The following is a 19228-nucleotide window of genomic DNA, read 5'->3' as shown; positions in this document are numbered from 1 at the left end:
ATGGATAGGCAGAACTACCATCATCAAAATGGCGATATTACCAAAAGTTCTCTGTAGGTTTAATGCAATGCCAATCAAAATCCCAACGGCATTTCTTGTAGAAATAGAGAAAGCAATCATGAAATTCATATGGAAAAATAAAAGACCCAGAATAGCAAAAACAATGCTAAGCAGGAAGTGTGAATCAGGCGGTATAGCGATACCAGACTTCAAACTATACTACAGAGCAATAGTAACAAATACAGCATGGTATTGGTACCAAAACAGGCGGGTGGACCAATGGTACAGAATAGAGGACACAGAAACCAATCCAGAGAACTACAACTATCTTATATTTGATAAAGGGGCTAAAAGCATGCAATGGAGGAAGGATAGCATCTTCAACAAATGGTGCTGGGAAAACTGGAAATCCATATGCAACAAAATGAAACTGAATCCCTTTCTCTCGCCATGCACAAAAGTGAATTCAAAATGGATCAAGGTGCTTGATATCAAATCAGAGACACGCCGTCTGATAGAAGAAAAAGTTGGCTACGATCTACATTCGGTGGGGTCGGGCTCCAAATTCCTCAATAGGACACCCATAGCACAAAAGTTAATAACTAGAATCAACAAATGGGACTTACTCAAACTAAAAAGTTTTTTCTCAGCAAAAGAAAAAATAAGAGAGGTAAATAGGGAGCCTACACCCTGGGAACAAATCTTTACTCCTCACACTTCAGATAGAGCCCTAATATCCAGAGTATACAAAGAACTCAGAAAATTAGACAATAAGAGAACAAACAACCCAATCAACAAATGGGCCAAGGACCTGAACAGACACTTCTCAGAGGAGGACATACAGTCAATCAACAAGTACATGAAAAAATGCTCACCATCTCTAGCTGTCAGAGAAATGCAAATCAAAACCACCCTAAGATACCACCTCACTCCAGTAAGATTGGCAGCCATTATGAAGTCAAACAACAACAAGTGCTGGTGAGGATGTGGGGACAAGGATATAATTGTACATTGCTGGTGGGACTGCAGATTGGTGCAGCCAATTTGGAAAGCAGTATGGAGATTTCTTGGAAAGCTGGGAATGGAACCACCATTTGACCCAGCTATTCCCCTTCTTGGTCTATTCCCTAAAGACCTAAAAAGAGCATGCTACAGGGACACTGCTACATCGATGTTCATAGCAGCACAGTTCACAATAGCAAGACTGTGGAACCAACCTAGATGCCCTTCAATAGACGAATGGATAAAAAAAAATGTGGCATTTATACACAATGGAGTATTACTCTGCATTAAAAAATGACAAAATCATAGAATTTACAGGGAAATGGATGGCATTAGAGCAGACTATGCTAAGTGAAGCTAGCCAATCCCTAAAAAACAAATGCCAAATGTCTTCTTTGATATAAGGAGAGTAACTAAGATCAGAGTAGGGACGAAGAGCAGGAGAAGAAGATTAACATTTAACAGGGATGAGAGGTGGGAGGGAAAGGGAGAGAGAAGGGAAATTGCATGGAAATGGAAGGAGACCCTCAGGGTTATACAGTGGAGGGGGTAGAGAGAGAGGAGGGGAGGGGAGGGGAGAGGTGGGGAGGGGGGAGGGTGGAGGATGGGAAAGGCAGCGGAGCACAACAGACACTAGTATGGCAATATGTAAATCAATGGATGTGTAACTGATGTGATTCTGCAATCTGTGTATGGGGTGAAGGTGGGAGTTCATAACCCACTTGAATCAAAGTGTGGAATATGATATGTCAAGAAATTTGTAATGTTTTGAACAACCCACAATAAAAAATTAAAAAAGAAAAAAAGAAATAAATACTACCTAATAGGGTTGTTTGGAAGTTAAATTAATAGTTATTAATATGGAAGTTAGCCCAATAAATCATAATTTTCATTCTTTCCTCCAAAAAAAAAGCCAACCGAGCCTTCATAGGCAGTAGCCACAGGATTGAAACAGGGATTGGGAGAGACAGTCAGGACCCACCCGTTGCATTGGTCACCCGGCAAAGGGAACGAATGTTCACCATTTGCATGGGATACCACCTTGGCAGAGAAATGACTTCACAGGCGGAGGAGATAACTGCATTGAAACCAGCGCGACAGGGCTCCCAGGAGCACCAAACCTGGCGTGTAGCCAGTATTGTGGTGAGCGTCACAGGTGAGTGCGGCATGGCTTGAGGAAACACAAGAGAAGGCCCTAGGCACTCAGGATTGGAGACCCACCCAGTCTGTGAGGAAGAGCTGCTGCACAGTGATTGGTTCCCACCTATTGAGAGGAGAAGCTTGACCCAGTGGGCACAGCTCCACCTACTGGAAGAGAAGTTAATTGAACTCTATGACTGCATTTATTATTATTATTATTATTATCATTTTTTTCTTTTTCTTTTTCTTTTTTTTCTTTTCTTTCATTTTCATTTTTTTGTTGTTGTTCTTTAACTTTTTTTAATGTTTTTCAAATTTTTTTATTTTATTATTATTATTATTATTTTAAATTTTAATTTTCATTATTTTTATTATCATTATTATTTTATTAAAAATTTTTTTCTTTTCTTTCTTTAATTTCTAATTTTTTTGTGTGTGTTTTGTTTTTGTTTCTTTTGTCTTTTCATTTCTTTTCAATTTTCTTATTCCCCCTTCCTTGAATTCTATCTGCCTACTCTCATTCTCTTTAGTGACTTCTTCCCTTCCCTTCTAATATCTTTCCTCCCAAGCATCAAATAAATTTATAAGAGTAAACAGTAACTCAGCAGTCAAACAGAACAAGAAGTAACATGAGCAGCATAAGAAAGCAAGGAAGAAAAGTAGTACAAACAATGAAGTACAGCCTAAATATTCAGGAGGACCTAGAGTCAGCAGAAAAATGGTCATATAAAGAACTCAAGGAATACCTTAGACAGAAGCAATGGAACCTTAAAGAGGATACGAGACAGCAAATCCAAACAGTGAAAGAACACTTTGAAAATGAATGACATAAACAGATAAAAGAAGAAGTTAAGCATCTTTATCAGGAGATAGAGATTATAAAAAAAATCAAACAATAATTCTAGAAATGAAGGAAACGATAAACCAAATTAAAAACTCAATTGAGAGTATCACTAACAGAGTGGAGCAAGTAGAAGCCAGAACATCAGATAATAAAGACAAAATATATCATCTTGAAAAGAGCCTAGCCAACTCAGAAAGGCTGGTTAAAAATCACGAGAGAAACATCCAAGAGATATGGGATAACATAAAAAAACCAAACCTACGAGTCATCGGGATAGAAGAAGGTACAGAGATTCAAACCAAGGGAATGAGTAACCTGCTGAAATAATTACAGAAAACTTTCCAGAAATAAAAAAGGAAACGGATATACAAATTGTAGATGCATACAGGACACCGAGCACACAAAATCACAGTAGACCAACGCCAAGACACATTGTTATGAAGATATCCAATATACAGAACAAAGAGAAAATATTAAAAGCTACAAGAGAAAGGATGCAGATTACATTCAGGGGTAAACCAATACGGTTAACAACGGATTTTTCATCACAGATCCTGAAAGCGAGAAGATCCTGGAACAACGTATTTCAAATACTGAAAGACAATGGATGCCAACCAAGAATTCTGTATCCAGCAAAATTAAGCTTCAGGTACGACAACGAAATAAAAATCTTTCATGATAAACAAAAGCTAAAAGAATTTGCAGCCAGAAAACCAGCATTGCAAAGCATCTTGAGCAAAACACTACACGAGGAAGAAATGAAAAACAATAACCAAAACCATCAGTGGGAAGTGCCTCTATAAAAACAGGGGGCGGGGGGAAAGCTAACCATGGAGAAACAAACTAAATTAAATTAAAAAAGGAAGATAAATAATCAAACATGGCTGGAAGTACAAACCATATATCAATAGTAACTCTAAACGTTAATGGCTTAAACTCTCCAATAAAGCGACATAGGCTGGTAACATGGATTAAAAAAACAAATCCAACAATATGCTGCCTCCAGGAGACACATCTGATTGCAAAAGACATACATAGGCTGAAGGTGAAAGGTTGGGAAAAAACTATACCACGCACACGGTCCTCGTAAGCAAGCAGGGGTGGCCATCCTCATATCGAATTAAATCGACTTCAAGACTAAGTTAATCAAAAGGGATAAGGAAGGACATTATATACTGTTAAAAGGAACCATTCACCAACAAGACATAACAATTATCAATATTTATGCACCAAATAATGGTGCTGCGATGTTCATAAAACAAATTCTCCTCAAGTTCAAGAATCAAATAGACCACAACACAATAATTATGGGTGACTTCAACACACCGTTCTCACCATTGGACAGATCCTCCAAACAAAAGTTGAATAAAGAGACTATAGAACTCAATATCACAATCAATAACCTAGACTTAACTGACATATATAGAATATACCAACCATCATCAAGTGGATATACTTTTTTCTCAGCAGCACATGGATCCTTCTCAAAAATAGACCATATATTATGCCATAGGGCAACCCTCAGTAAATATACAGGGGTGGAGATAATGCCATGCACTTTATCTGATCATAATGGAATGAAACTGGAAATCAATGATAAAAGAAGGAAGGAAAAATCCTACATCACATGGAAAATGAACAATATGTTACTGAATGATCAATGGGTTACAGAAGACATAAAGGAGGAAATCAAAAAATTCTTAGAGATAAATGAAAATATAGACACAACATATTGGAATCTATGGGACACAATGAAAGCAGTTTTAAGAGGGAAATTCATCACCTGGAGGTCATTCCTCAAAAAAAAGGAAAAAACAACAAATAAATGTGCTCACACTTCATCTCAAAGCCCTAGAAAAGGAAGAGAAAAACAACAGCAAATGTAGCAGAAGGCAAGAAATAATTAAAATCGGAGTGGAAATCAATGAAATTGAAACAAAAGAAACTATTGAAAAAATTAACAAAAATAAAAGTTGGTTCTTTGAAAAAATAAATAAGATCGACAGACCCTTAGCCATGCTAACGAAGAGAAGAAGAGAGAGAACTCAAATTACTAACATATGGGATGAAAAAGGCAATATCACAACAGATGCTACAGAAATACAGAAGACAATTAGAAATTATTTTGAAAACCTATATTCCAATAAAATAGAAGATAGTGAAGACATTGATAAATTCCTTAAGTCATATGATTTGCCCAGACTGAGTCAGGAGGATACTCACAACTTAAACAGACCAGTATCAATAGATGAAATAGAAGAAGCAATCAAAAGACTTCCAACCAAGAAAAGCCCAGGACTGGATGGGTATACAGCGGAGTTTTACAAAACCTTTAAGGAAGAATTAATACCAATACTTTTCAAGTTATTTCAGGAAATAGAAAAAGAGGGAGCTCTGCCAAATTCATTCTATGAGGCCAACATCACCCTGATTCTGAAACCAAAGACACCTCAAAGAAAGAAAACTACAGACCAATATCTCTGATGAACCTATATGCTAAAATCCTCAATAAAATTCAGGCGAATCGGATACAAAGGCACATCAAAAAAATTGTGCACCATGATCAAGGAGGATTCATCCCTGGGATGCAAGGATGGTTCAATATACGGATATCAATAAATGTTATTCACCACATCAATAGACTTAAAGATAAGAACCATATGATCATCTCAATAGATGCAGAAAAAGCATTCGACAAAGTACAGCATCCCTTTATGTTCAAAACATTAGAAAAACTAGGGATAACAGGAACTTACCTCGACATTGTAAAAGCTATCTATGCTAAGCCTCATGCTAGCATCATTCTCAATGGAGAAAAATTGAAGGCATTCCCCCTAAAATCTGGAACAAGACAGGGATGCCCTCTATCACCACTTCTATTCAATATAGTTCTCGAAACAGTGGCCAGAGCAATTAGACAAACGAAAGAAATTAAAGGCATAAAAATAGGAAAGGAAGAACTTAAATTATCACTATTTGCAGCTGACATGATTCTATACCTAGAAGACCCAAAAGGGTCTACAAAAAAACTACTAGAACTAATAAATGAATTCAGCAAAGTGGCAGGATATAAAATCAACACGCATAAATCAAAGGCATTCCTGTATATCAGCGACAAATCTTCTGAAACGGAAATGAGGACAACCACTTCATTCACAATATCCTCAAAAAAAATAAAATACTTGTGAATCAACCTAACAAAAGAGGTGAAGGATTTATACAATGAAAACTACAAAACCCTAAAAAGAGAAGTAGAAGAAGATCTTAGAAGATGGAAAAATATACCCTGTTCATGGATAGGCAGAACTAACATCATCAAAATGGAGATATTACCAAAAGTTCTCTATAGGTTTAATGCAATCCCAATCAAAATCCCAATGGCATTTCTTGTAGAAATAGAGAAAGCAATCATGAAATTCATATGGAAAAATAAAAGACCCAGAATAGCAAAAGCAATTCTAAGCAGGAAGTGTGAATCAGGCGGTATAGCAATACCAGATTTAAAACTATATTACAGAGCAATAGTTACAAAAACAGCATGGTACTGGTACCAAAACAGGCGGGTGGACCAATGGTACAGAATAGAGGACACAGAGACTAATCCACAAAGCTACAACTATCTTATATTTGATAAAGGAGCTAAAAGCATGCAATGGAGGAAGGATAGCATCTTCAACAAATGGTGTTGGGAAAACTGGAAATCCATATGCAACAAAATGAAACTGAATCCCTTTCTCTCGCCATGCACAAAAGTGAATTCAAAATGGATCAAGGTGCTTGATATCAAATCAGAGACACGCAGTCTGATAGAAGAAAAAGTTGGCTACGATCTACATTCGGTGGGGTCGGGCTCCAAATTCCTCAATAGGACACCCATAGCACAAAAGTTAATAACTAGAATCAACAAATGGGACTTACTCAAACTAAAAAGTTTTTTTCTCAGCAAAAGAAACAATAAGAGAGGTAAATAGGGAGCCTACACCCTGGGAACAAATCTTTACTCCTCACACTTCAGATAGAGCCCTAATATCCAGAGTATACAAAGAACTCAGAAAATTAGACAATAAGAGAACAAACAACCCAATCAACAAATGGGCCAAGGACCTGAACAGACACTTCTCAGAGGAGGACATACAGTCAATCAACAAGTACATGAAAAAATGCTCACCATCTCTAGCTGTCAGAGAAATGCAAATCAAAACCACCCTAAGATACCACCTCACTCCAGTAAGATTGGCAGCCATTATGAAGTCAAACAACAACAAGTGCTGGAGAGGATGTGGGAAAAGGGTACTCTTGTATATTGCTGGTGGGACTCCAAACTGGTGCGGCCAATTTGGAAAGCAGTATGGAGATTCCTCGGAAAGCTGGGAATGGAACCACCATTTGACCCAGCTATTGCCCTTCTTGGACTATTCCCTGAAGACCTTAAAAGAGCGTACTACAGGGATACTGCTACATTGATGTTCATAGAAGCACAATTCACAATTGCTAGACTGTGGAACCAACCCAGATGCCCTTCAATAGATGAATGGATAAAAAAATGTGGTATTTATACACCATGGAGTATTATGCAGCACTAAAAAATGAGAAAATCATGGGATTTGCAGGGAAATGGATGGCACTAGAGCAGATTATGCTTAGTGAAGCTAGCCAATCCCTAAAAAACAAATACCAAATGTCTTCTTTGATATAATGAGAGCAACTAAGAACAAAGCAGGGAGGAAGAGCAGGAAGAAAAGATTATCATTAAACAGATACATGAGGTGGGAGGGAAAGGGAGAGAATAGGGAAATTGCATGGTAATGGAGGGAGACCCGCATGGTTATACAAAATTACATATAAGAGGTTGTGAGGGGAATGGGAAAATAAACAAGGAGAAAAATGAATTACAGTAGATGGGGTAGAGAGAGAAGATGGGAGGGCAGGGGAGGGGAGATAGTAGAGGATAGGAAAGGTAGCAGAATACAACAGTTACTAATGGGGCATTATGTAAAAATGAGGATGTGTAACCGATATGATTCTGCAATCTGTATTTGGGGTAAAATTGGGAGTTCATAACCAACTTGAATCTAATGTATGAAATATGATATATCAAGAGCTTTGTAATGTTTTGAACAACCAATAAAAAAATAAAAATAAAAATAAAAAAAAATAAAAGCTTCTTTTGCTGTAGCTCTGAAAAAAATGGTTTGCTGAGCAAATTAACAATGTAAACTGGAAAAATTAAAGAGAATGTCTCAACTGAAAACACAGTAGATATATATGCTGACATAAAAAATATGTTGATTGAAAATCATTCTTCCTGGGCTGGGGTTGTAGCTCAGTGGTGGAGTGCTTGCCTTGCATGTGTGAGGCACTGGGTTTGATTCTTAGCACCACATATAAATAAATAAATGAATAAAATAAAGGCCCATAAACAACTAAAATGAAATTAAAAATAAAAGAAAATAATTCTTGCTCAAAAAAATATGTAAGTTGGGACATCAAAAATTCAAAGTGTGGAGAGGTATGGATTGCAAGTATAATGTTTTATTAGTGTATTTTCTCTTTCTTTTTACTTTTTCTGTCTTACTTTAAAAGATTATGTTATGTTGTTATTATTCAGAATAGTTTGTAGTAGTCATAACATAAAATTTTAGGCCTCAAGGTAGTCACCAAGCAAAAGTCTGTCATTGAAAAACTTAATAAGAAAGAAACCAAAAGACACTTACTAGAGTTAGTCTCTTAACAAGAGAATCTGTGAAGGAAGAGGAAAAAAAGAACCCTAATGAAACTCAAAACCAAATTATGAACTGGCTTTTGTAAGTCCTTACTTACTAATAGTTACATCAAATCCAAATGGATTAAATTCTTTCATTAAAAGTCACATATGAGTGAATGGATTTTAAAAAAAGACTCAACAATATGTTTCTTACAAGAAACTCTAAGGACACAGGTAGATTGTGGGCAGAGAGAGGAGACAAATTCAACAATTTTAATATAGTCAATTTATCTTTAAATATTATAATAGCAGGATTATAATCTGCAGGAGATCCCGGATAAAGACCACAGGAAGCAACAAGAAAAACAAGTGTGGAACTCCTGTGCTCATTGCTTCTCTCTGAACATGTAGAGGTCATCATCAAAATGTACCCGATGATGTATCATGTAAAATGTATCATGCTCTTAATGAGAATTAAATTTCAATGCATGAAACCTTGATGGCACTCAAACCATATCCAACCATTGCAGAGGTCATCACTAGGACATCTCTCAAATATGAGTGCCATGCTTGAGTTGCCCAAATATATTTGAACATTCTTGATCCTGCCTAGGTTCAAAAGTCAGACTGGTTTCCACACCATAAGTCCCTACAGAAAATGAACTGGTTCCGGTAAAGAGGCTTCAGGTAGAAGAAGTTCCAATAGGCAATAATGCACCCATTTCAATCCAATAGTTCTCTTTCATCTTGAAATTTATACTTTTCTAGAGATATCAATATACTAACAAAAAATAAAATAAGGATATTTTGGTCAAAGAGAGGAATTTTCAACTTTAAAAATACTGTTTCATCATAATATATCAAAATACACTCTACTGTCATGTATATCTAAGAAGAAGAATTAAAAAAAAAGTTGAGAAAACTATCCATTTTTATTAGGAGAGTTGCACAAAATGCTATCTAGAAGAACTCCATAGAATGCTGCCTAGAAGCCATTCCAAACAGAATATTAAGAAGAAAAATATGAAGGTATGGCCATTAATCATCTGATGTGCTTAGGAAATAATGAGAGTTAGAAGGCACCAGCATAAGCAGAAGCTCTCCATGCCATTGAGTGCCATATTGTGGATGTAATTTAAGTTAATACTTCTCTAATTATTCAAGTAATTCATGCTTATTATAGAAAACTTGGAAAGACAAAGGAGCACTGTAAAGAATAAAATAAAAATCACTTGTAATCTTACCCACTTTTTATAGCTTTCTACTTTTTTTTCTGCATACAAACTTACAAAACAGTGATGAGATAGTGTTATATAAATAGCTTTGCATGCCACTTCTTTCACTTAGTGCATTGTAAACATTTCCCCATTTTATCCAAAATTACTGGTTAATGTAAAGTTTAATGGCTGTGGACACTGCGGCCCAGAGATCCAGAGAGAGAGTCACTCCATGCCCACACATGGGGTTGCCTCTTGTTTCTCCTACTAACAGCCAACTTCTTATGATTACCCTGTCACTTGTCATATAATCTAACACTTCCATATTCTCACATCCTACCTCATAAACATCTCAGCCAACCCTCCAGACTCCTTTCTACCATTAGAAACTGTAAACCACTACACAAACCTATTGACTATGTGGTAGAAGATAACTGAACTCATCATTTCTCATTATGGCGACAAAACTATAAATGTAAAAATAGAAGCTAACTGATATATGGCTGCATGTTGGGGTACATTGAGTGCTTTAATATTAATCTCCCCCTTAAAGGTGAGATATTGGTAACCTATAGGGATACTATAAGACAATAGGGCAGAGGCTGTAATACCTCAGATCTACACTGCAAGAGAAGAAGACACATAGACATCATGAAGAAATGAGAGAGGAAAGTGCCCAAAACAAACCAAGATACTACAATAGAATTCATAGGTAGTGCAGAGGGTGAAATGTCAGAGAAGGAGTTCAGAATATACATAACTAAAATGATTTGGGAATTAAAGAATGACCTAAATGAGCAGATACAGGCAAAAATTGATCATTCTAACAAAGAGATAAGAGAACAAATACAGGTGAACATTAATCACACCAACGAAGAGATAAGAGAACAAATACAGATTGCAAGAGGTTACTTCAGGAAAGAGATAGAAATACTAACAAAACAAAACAAAACAAAAACAAATAAACAAATAGAAATCCTTAAAAATGAAAGAAACAATAAGCCAATCAAAAAATTCAGTAGATAGCATTACCAATAGACTGGATCACTTGGAAGACAGGACCTCAGAAAGCGAAGACAAAATATACAGTCTTAAAAATAAAGTTGACTTCGCACTGAAGATGATAATAAACCATGAACAGAATATCCAAGAAATAGGGGATACCATCAGAAGACCAAATTTAAGAGTTATTGGGATAGAGGAAGATTCAGAGATTCAAACCAAAGAAATGCACAATCTCTTCAGTAAAATAATATCAAAAAATTTCCCAAGCATAAAGAATGAATTGAAAAATCAAATACAAGAGGCCTATGGGACACCAAATGTGCAAAATTAAAAACAGATCTACACCAAAACCCATTACAACGAAAATGCCTAGCATATAGAATAAGGATAGAATTTTAAAGGCCACAAAAGAGAAAAATCAGATTACCTATAAGGGAAGACCAATTTTGATCTCAGCAGATTTTCCAACCCAGACTCTCAAAGTCAGAAGATCCTGAAAAAACATATACCAAGCTCTAAAAGACAATGGATGCCAACCAAAAATCTTATATCCAGCAAAATTAAGCTTCAAATTTGATGATGAAATAAAAACCTCCCATGATAAACAAAAACTAAAAGAATCTACAGCAAGAAAGGCTGCACTACAGAACATTCTTTGCAAAATACTCCATGAAGAGGAAATGAAAAACAACAATGAAAACCTTCAAAGGAAAGAACTACAATAAAGGAAAAGTTAACCAAAGGAGAAACCAAGTCAAGTTAAATACCAAAAATAAACAAAAATAAGTAGTAAGAAAGTTCATGTGTCTTTCAACCCTTTTTGGTAAATTTTTACACATAAAAATTTTTACTACAATATTATCTAATTTTTCAGGTTTATTTTGTATTTTTTGTTTTCCATTTCTCTTCACAAAGTAACACTAATATTTTCTTTAAAAGTTTTAGCATTTTATATGTTATATTTCAATATATAATTCATCTGGTATTTGTATATACATTGCCTGTGATATGAGATGAGGTATATTTTACTTTGTTATAATTAAAAAACCATTATTCAAGATTGAAGGATGAAAAAGATCAATCAGGGTAAAAATTGTTTAATAAGGTATTTATAAAGGTAAGGGCAAGGTTGAAGGAAACCAATAAATTTTGTGAAGCACCTTTCCTCCTGTACACTTGGAGGTATAGGAGGTGAAAGAAGAGAAAACTTTGTATGAAAACCTTGTAGGAGAAGGTGAGCTAACTGAAGTCATTCCCATGAAAAGCATGAAAAAACCAACTTCACAGTCTAAGAGTCTTATAGGGAGGAATAAAGCACCTTGCTTTAATTTTGTATATTTCAAGTTCATCTCTTTGGTGTCCCTTTCTGATACAACTCAACAAGAAACTACATGACAAGGGGATTTATAATGCAGCCTATAGCATATATCTCACCAAAAGGTTAAAGATGGAGAAAGGAGCCAATGTAGCCAATGGCAGCCATTGGTTACATGAAGCTACTGAGTATTTGAAATGTGTCTAGTCTGAATTGAGGTGTGCTATGTGTTAAATAGACATTAGATTATAAAGAATTTAGTAATTCAAACAAAATGAACATGAAATATATTGCTAACAATTATTTTCTTTGCAAATTATGTTGGTAATCCATTGGGTTAAATGAAAATATATTAAAATTAATTTCTCTATGTGTCATTAAAAAAGAAGTAAAGGAAACAAGGTAAAATATTCTCTATCTTGACTGTAGTACTATATATCCATATGAATATATATGTTGTCATTTTTTATATTTTTGTTGTCAAAATTCATATAACTATAAAACTAAATGGGGCAAATTGTACCATATATGTTATATCTCAACAAATATGACCTTAAAAAGAAATTTAGTTCATGAAGTGTTCTAACAGTATTGGTCACATACTAACCACCTGATAAATAATGTCTATTATTATTATTTTTTAAAATTTCTTTTTAGTTGTAGATGGACACAATATCTTTATTTTATTTTTTTAATGTGGTGCTGAGGATCAAACCCAGTGCTTTATGCATGCCAGGTAAGCACTCTACCACTGAGCTACAATCCCAGCCCCAATAATGGCTACTATTTTTATTCATTAAAACAACCAGCATCAGGCTGATTCATAGTGGGGTAGGGAGCGGGAGCATGGGATGAATAGACAAACTCTAGATAGGGCAAAGGGGTGGGAGGAGAAGAGAGGGGGCATGAGGTTAAAAATTATGGTGAAATGTGATAGCCATAATTATCCAAAGTACATGAATGAAGATATGAATGGTGTGAATATACTTTGTATACAATCAGAGATATGAAAAATTGTGCCCTATATGTGTAATATGAACTGTAATGCATTCCACTGTCATATATAATGAATCAAAATTTGAAAAAAAAAATTTAATGGCTGTGTAACAGCCCACAATATGCATATATATATATATTCCTTGTAACTTATTAAAGCAATCCTCTGTTGTTGGCTATTTTTATTATTTACAGTTATTATGATAATATATGATGATATAATAAACATATGTTAATTAAGTATTCTCAGAAATATAAAAATTACCAAAATGCTCTTCAAGTTCATGTCACTTGTGTAGAACTTTAGAAGACAAGACTATTTCGGTTTTTTGATTTAATGTGAATGGTTGTTTATTCTTATTGGTCACCTTCAAGGGTCATATGAGCACAGTATAAGAGCACACAACTCTGTGTTCAACCAAAGGACAGCTGTGATAATGGAAATGTGATTTCTGATACTTCATGTACAACTGTCACAACAAAGGTCAAATGAGAAGTCACTGACATGCAGTTTTACATAGAGTTTATTATTTTTGTTTTTAGGAAAAATGTGAAAAAACAGTGTAAGAGCATTCCCACTGCCTCTCTGAATCTGCTCAAAAGCAGAATATTAATTCTGTACTGGAGACAACTCTAGACTTGCATCACTCCAGAGGCCCTTTGACCTTCCTTCTTTACCTTTAAAGGAGGACATAAAATTCCCATGTAAAAGAAGATTTCCCCATATCAGAAAGTACCAACATACTGTCTTAAGCCAGAAGTTTATGGTAAGGAACAAACAGCAGCTTAATTCTCAAGGATAACAATAACAATAAGGACCTATAAACTTTTCTAAGAGTCCCACTCTGATGATGACTGCCGAACAGGAAAATGCTATACACACATTTAGCAGGAAAACTAATGGAGATGGCGGCTACCTTCATCAAATGTCATAAAATTTTCATAAGCAGTCTAAGCATAATTGTTAAGAACAAGCAAATGTGTGGGAGAAAGAGAAAAGTGTAAACTTTTTAACAATAATTATATTTATGATATGTCTGTTGAGAACATTTTTCATTATTCATTCAGACCTTCAAGTTTTTAGGATTTTGATCAGTGAAGTTCAATAATGCATATATGATAAATATCTAAGTAATCTAAATAATTATATAAAACACATTAATTTGCTAACACAAATTTGTTCATGTGTGGGTTTTTATTACAGAACAATGAGACTTTTCAGTATGGTAACAATCACTTTCTGTGCCACTCTCAGAAAGTGTACAACAGTACTCAGTAACAGTACAAGTAGATATTTTACACAATATTATTAATAGTACAACCCCTTTAATAAGCAGTAAGGAGATTCCTCAAAAGATTAGGAATGGAAGCACCATATGAGCTAGCCATCCCATATTGGTATTTATGCAAAAGAGTTAAACTCAGGATACTATAGTGATATATGCATTCCAAAGTTTATGGTGGAACAGTTCACAATTGCTGAGTTGTAAAAGCAGCCTAGTGTTCATCATCAGATGAATGGATAAAGAAAACGTGATATATACACAATGGGGTTCTACTCAGCCATAAAAAAGGAAATTATGTCATTTGCTGGTGAATGGATAGAAATGGGTAATTTCATACCTCATGAAATAAGCCAGACTCAGAATGTGAAGGGTTTAATGTTTTCTCTCACATGCGAAAGCTAGAGAGAAAAACAGAATTTTTAAAAAAGGGAGAGATGTCTTGAAAATAGAAGGGAGAATAGTGGAATAGAAGAAGGCAGATAGAGAAGGGAGTGGGAAAGGGGAGGAACTGCAGAATAAAATTGACCAAATGATGTTATGTGCATTCTTAAGTATATATCACAATAAATTCTACTTGGGTGTTGAAGCGGACGGAGCTAGACGTCCGTCAGACCCGGAGTTAGGACCTGCTTTCGGGGCATGAGCTGAGGATACAACGTGGAGGCCACCAGTATTTCATAGAGATTGATAGATGCAGAAACCAAAACTCTTCCCTTGGAGAACACATCCATCCTTTCAGAGGGCTCTCCACAGCAAGGGCACAGATTATGGACTGGCAACCTGGACCCCAAAATCACAGAATACTACCTCCTCAAACTCCTCCAGAAGTTTGGTAAGGTGAAGCAGTTCGACTTCCTCTTCCTCAAGTCAGGTGCTTTGGAGGGACAGCCTTGAGGGTACTGTTTTGTTAACTTTGAAACTAAGCAGGAAGCAGAATAAGCCATCCAGTGTCTCAATGGCAAGCTGGCACTGTCTAAGAAGCTGGTGGTACGATGGGCACATGCTCAAGTAAAGAGATACGATCATAACAAAAATGACAAGATTCTTCCAATCAGTCTTGAACCTTCCTCAAGCACTGAGCCTACTCAGTCTAACCTATGTGTCACAGAAAAGATTAAAGCCATTGAAGCAAAGCTGAAAATGATGACAGAAAATCCTGATGAGGAGTATCCAGCAGCACCTGTTTATTCCTACTTTAAGCCACCAGATTAAAAAAAGGACTACTTCTTATTCTAGAACAGCTTGGAAATCTTGAAGATGATGGTTGTGAATTACTGTGGCAGCAAAAGCAAATTGGTCTCCACACCTGACTCCTCTGCCTTGGTACTCTGTAGATGGTATTATCCAACAGAGCACAATCACATGTTAGAGTTCGGTAACATAACATTTTGGATATTCTTATGGATGTGTCTTCCCTGAACTATGTGTAGAATTGAGCATCATCCAGAATAAATAGGATTGTGTCCAAAATTTTGATTTGAACACTGGGATGCTCTAGTTGGCTGGTTTGTTTGGATTAGTAACTACAGAAACATTATATAGGATGCCAGAGAGAAAGTCAAACATACAAAATGTTATTATTCAATCAGGAAAATAAATTTATTAACCTCTATCAAAAGAACATTTTTCTGTGCACATGTCTTTACAACATAAAGAAAAAGTTAAGAGGGAGGAAAGTAAGACATTTTAAATCATGTTTAGAACTGCTTTTCAAGAATTTATAATGGAAATTCCTCCAACTAAACTAAAAAAGAGAGTTCTTGGCAAAAGGGAGCTTGTCCTTTGAGCAAACGTTGTAGTAATCTGCTTAAGAATTATGCTTATTGTTTCAAAATCCCAATTAGGAAAATGTGGTATAGATCTTAAAATTCTTTGCATCAATAGACTATAGAATCAAATTTAGTATTTTGTACCACAATGAAAGTTTTGTTTGGAAATCTAATTTTTATTCTATAGTAATCATTTTTTAAAATCCAAATAATTTTGCCTCTTATAATACCAAATGTTGTTATTAACACTGGACTTTTAAAATTGCACTTATTGCACAAGATTGTTTTTAAAGCATGAGATTGTTCTATTTGGAGACTGTTCTATTGTATCATGATCAATCTAAATAGAAAGCAATTTTTTTTTGGAAAATCTAAACATTGCTATGTTGGTAATTATCAAATATGTTATTTTCCGATAATCATGTAGAGGTCTGAGTAGAAGAGGTCAAACGATCTTGGGCAGACAGTCAGTGGAGCAGGCACCATTCCGGCACCAAGATTGCAATCACTTCATGTTTTATGTAGTTTTAAAAAACTGCATGACTTGAAAATGATCCTTTATATATGGAACATACTTTAACCTAGATATTTTTGCCATTTTGAACATTCAAAATATAACAACTTAGATATATAAACTGACAGATTTGGGGTTTGTTCCTTCACAGTTGTGGTCATTTTGGTGCCACACTTGACCGACTATTTCACTGGGAAGCACTGTTGCTTCTTTACTAGGTAAACCACTTTGTTACTTACTCTAGGTGCCATTCATGATGATTACAGACTGTCTTCCAGCATCATTCCTAGCAACAGGAAGCTTTTATTATGGGAATTTAAGTCTTCCTGGAGTTTAAATGAATTTAAGACGTTGGAATCAAAACTTCAGTGCAATGAAGTTTCAGAATCCACAGAACTGATTCAGAGAAATTCTTATCACTTTTTCCAAGTGATTTGCTATCTTTAGATAGCAAATAATTTCTGCATTTATTATCTATGTTATCTATGATGCAAGTAATTCTCTTTCCAGTTGAGGGATATAGTTCAGGGAGGTGGGTGAACTATCTCCCATCTTTCTGGTGACTTCTTGGAGTATAGAATTCACCACTTATCCTTACGCTCTCAAAGGGTTATGGCGGAGTAGAATTTAATGCAAATAGCCTTCTATTTTTAATAAGAATTTAGAAAATACTTAACTTAGAATTATATAGAATTGTTTTCTTTAGAAACTAGAACTATTTATCTGTATTTAAAGCACTGTTTATTATTTGTACCGATTCTTACCCTTGCGTGTGAATAAATGCTAGACAGTGAAAAACAAAACAAAACAATAAATTCTACTTTTATATATGCCTATAATAATTAAAATTAAATAAAAATTTCTAATTATTATATGCAAATTAATATTAGAAAAAGCAAGAAAATGAACTTTGTATATGGTAAAATAAATTATGTTTTGGACGAATGAAGTTTGAAGAATGAAGTTTTTTTTTTTAAGTAAAATGAGAATGCTTACCATTATAAATGAATTACTCACTATAAGAAAGAAGAAAATATAGAACAAACCCTAAATACATGTATAAGAAAAATTAGAAGTTATTTGGAAAAGGAATCTAGAATAAGAATTTCTTCCTGCACTGGGTATTGAACCCAGGGCACTTAACCACTGAGCCACATCCCAAGCCCTATTTTGTATTTTATTAGAGACAGGGTCTCCCTGAATTGCTTAGGGCCTCACTAAGTTGCTGAGGCTGGCTTAGAACTTCAGATTCTCCTGCCTCAGCCTTCTGAGCTGCTAGGATTACAGGGGTGTGCCACTAAAACTTGCAGAGAATAATGAATTTTATGTACAGATAATCAAGTTACCATTTAAATGCATTTATGTAATTACTATTAAAATGGTGATTCTTTTTAAAAATATATCTTTATTTATTTGTATGTGGTGCAGAGTATAGAACCCAGTGCCTCACAAGTGTGAGGCAGAAGCTCTAACACTGAGCAACAGCCCCAGCCCAAAATGGTTATTTTTTTTTCCAAAATAGTTATTTTTAATATCAAAATGACATAGAAAGCAAACTAGAAGTGGTTTAGTCTTTATTAAAATGACAAAATTCAGTCTTGCGAGGTAAGGAATTTGATCTTTTAGGTAACTGGCCTAAGAATCAAAGATTTGTTCACTCTGGTTTGGCACCTAGCACATAATATTGTTGTGTACACAGTAAAGAGATTTCATCAAGATAATATCTTATGCTTCATACGGTGTTCTATGAAGTCCTTGAGTTCTAAAGAAAAGTGGGTTTTCTTAATGGTAAGACACCTCAGTTCTTATATTACAATTACAAAGCCCTATATATTTGACTTACACTATTTTGTTACAACTAACAATACTTTGGTATTGTTTGATAGTGAGCTCTGATTTTATTTATTCAAGTATTCTTAACCTTCTGACATTTTGACCTGTTCCCCAAACTAAATTTTTTGTGTTCAATATAATTTTGGGAGATTAGATTGTGCTCTTCCAATATCACTAAAGAAGGTATTTGGTCTTATAAAAGGAGAGATAGTAAACTAGTTAGGATTCACTGGGCTTATTATATTCTCAGCTATGAGTCTGACTGAGGCAGGAGTCTATTGAGTTTGAGGTCATATTGGGCAACAGAGGGTGATCTGGTCTCAAAAAATAAATAATCGATTAGGATTATTGGATATATTAAAGTTACATGGTAAATAAGAAATGGTGTTTTATCTTTACCAAGTTATGTAAATGAATGTGTTTAAAGTGTGGCTAAGAAATTGAAGTTCCCCAAAGCCTAATGTGTCCTGGTGTAAAATCACCAGTTATAATTCTAGTATATTAGTTGGATGACAGTCCAGATTCTGTAAGAAAAAGGGTAGATTTTAACATAATGTTTGAAGGACTCCAAGTCACTTGTTTTTGGAAAATGTATGATACTTT

General features: G+C 35.0%; 1 pseudogene; it reads left to right on the top strand.

Annotated features, from left to right (window-relative positions):
• Positions 1–2016: 2016 nt before the first annotated feature.
• Positions 2017–15764, top strand: LOC139705094 (probable RNA-binding protein 18; annotated as a pseudogene).
• Positions 15765–19228: the final 3464 nt, after the last annotated feature.

The sequence above is a fragment of the Marmota flaviventris genome, chromosome 3, assembly GCF_047511675.1.
Source record: "Marmota flaviventris isolate mMarFla1 chromosome 3, mMarFla1.hap1, whole genome shotgun sequence".
NCBI classification, from domain to species: Eukaryota; Metazoa; Chordata; class Mammalia; order Rodentia; family Sciuridae; genus Marmota; species Marmota flaviventris.
The sequence above is the reverse complement of the archived record's forward strand: the minus strand, read 5'-3'. Positions and strand labels throughout refer to the sequence as shown.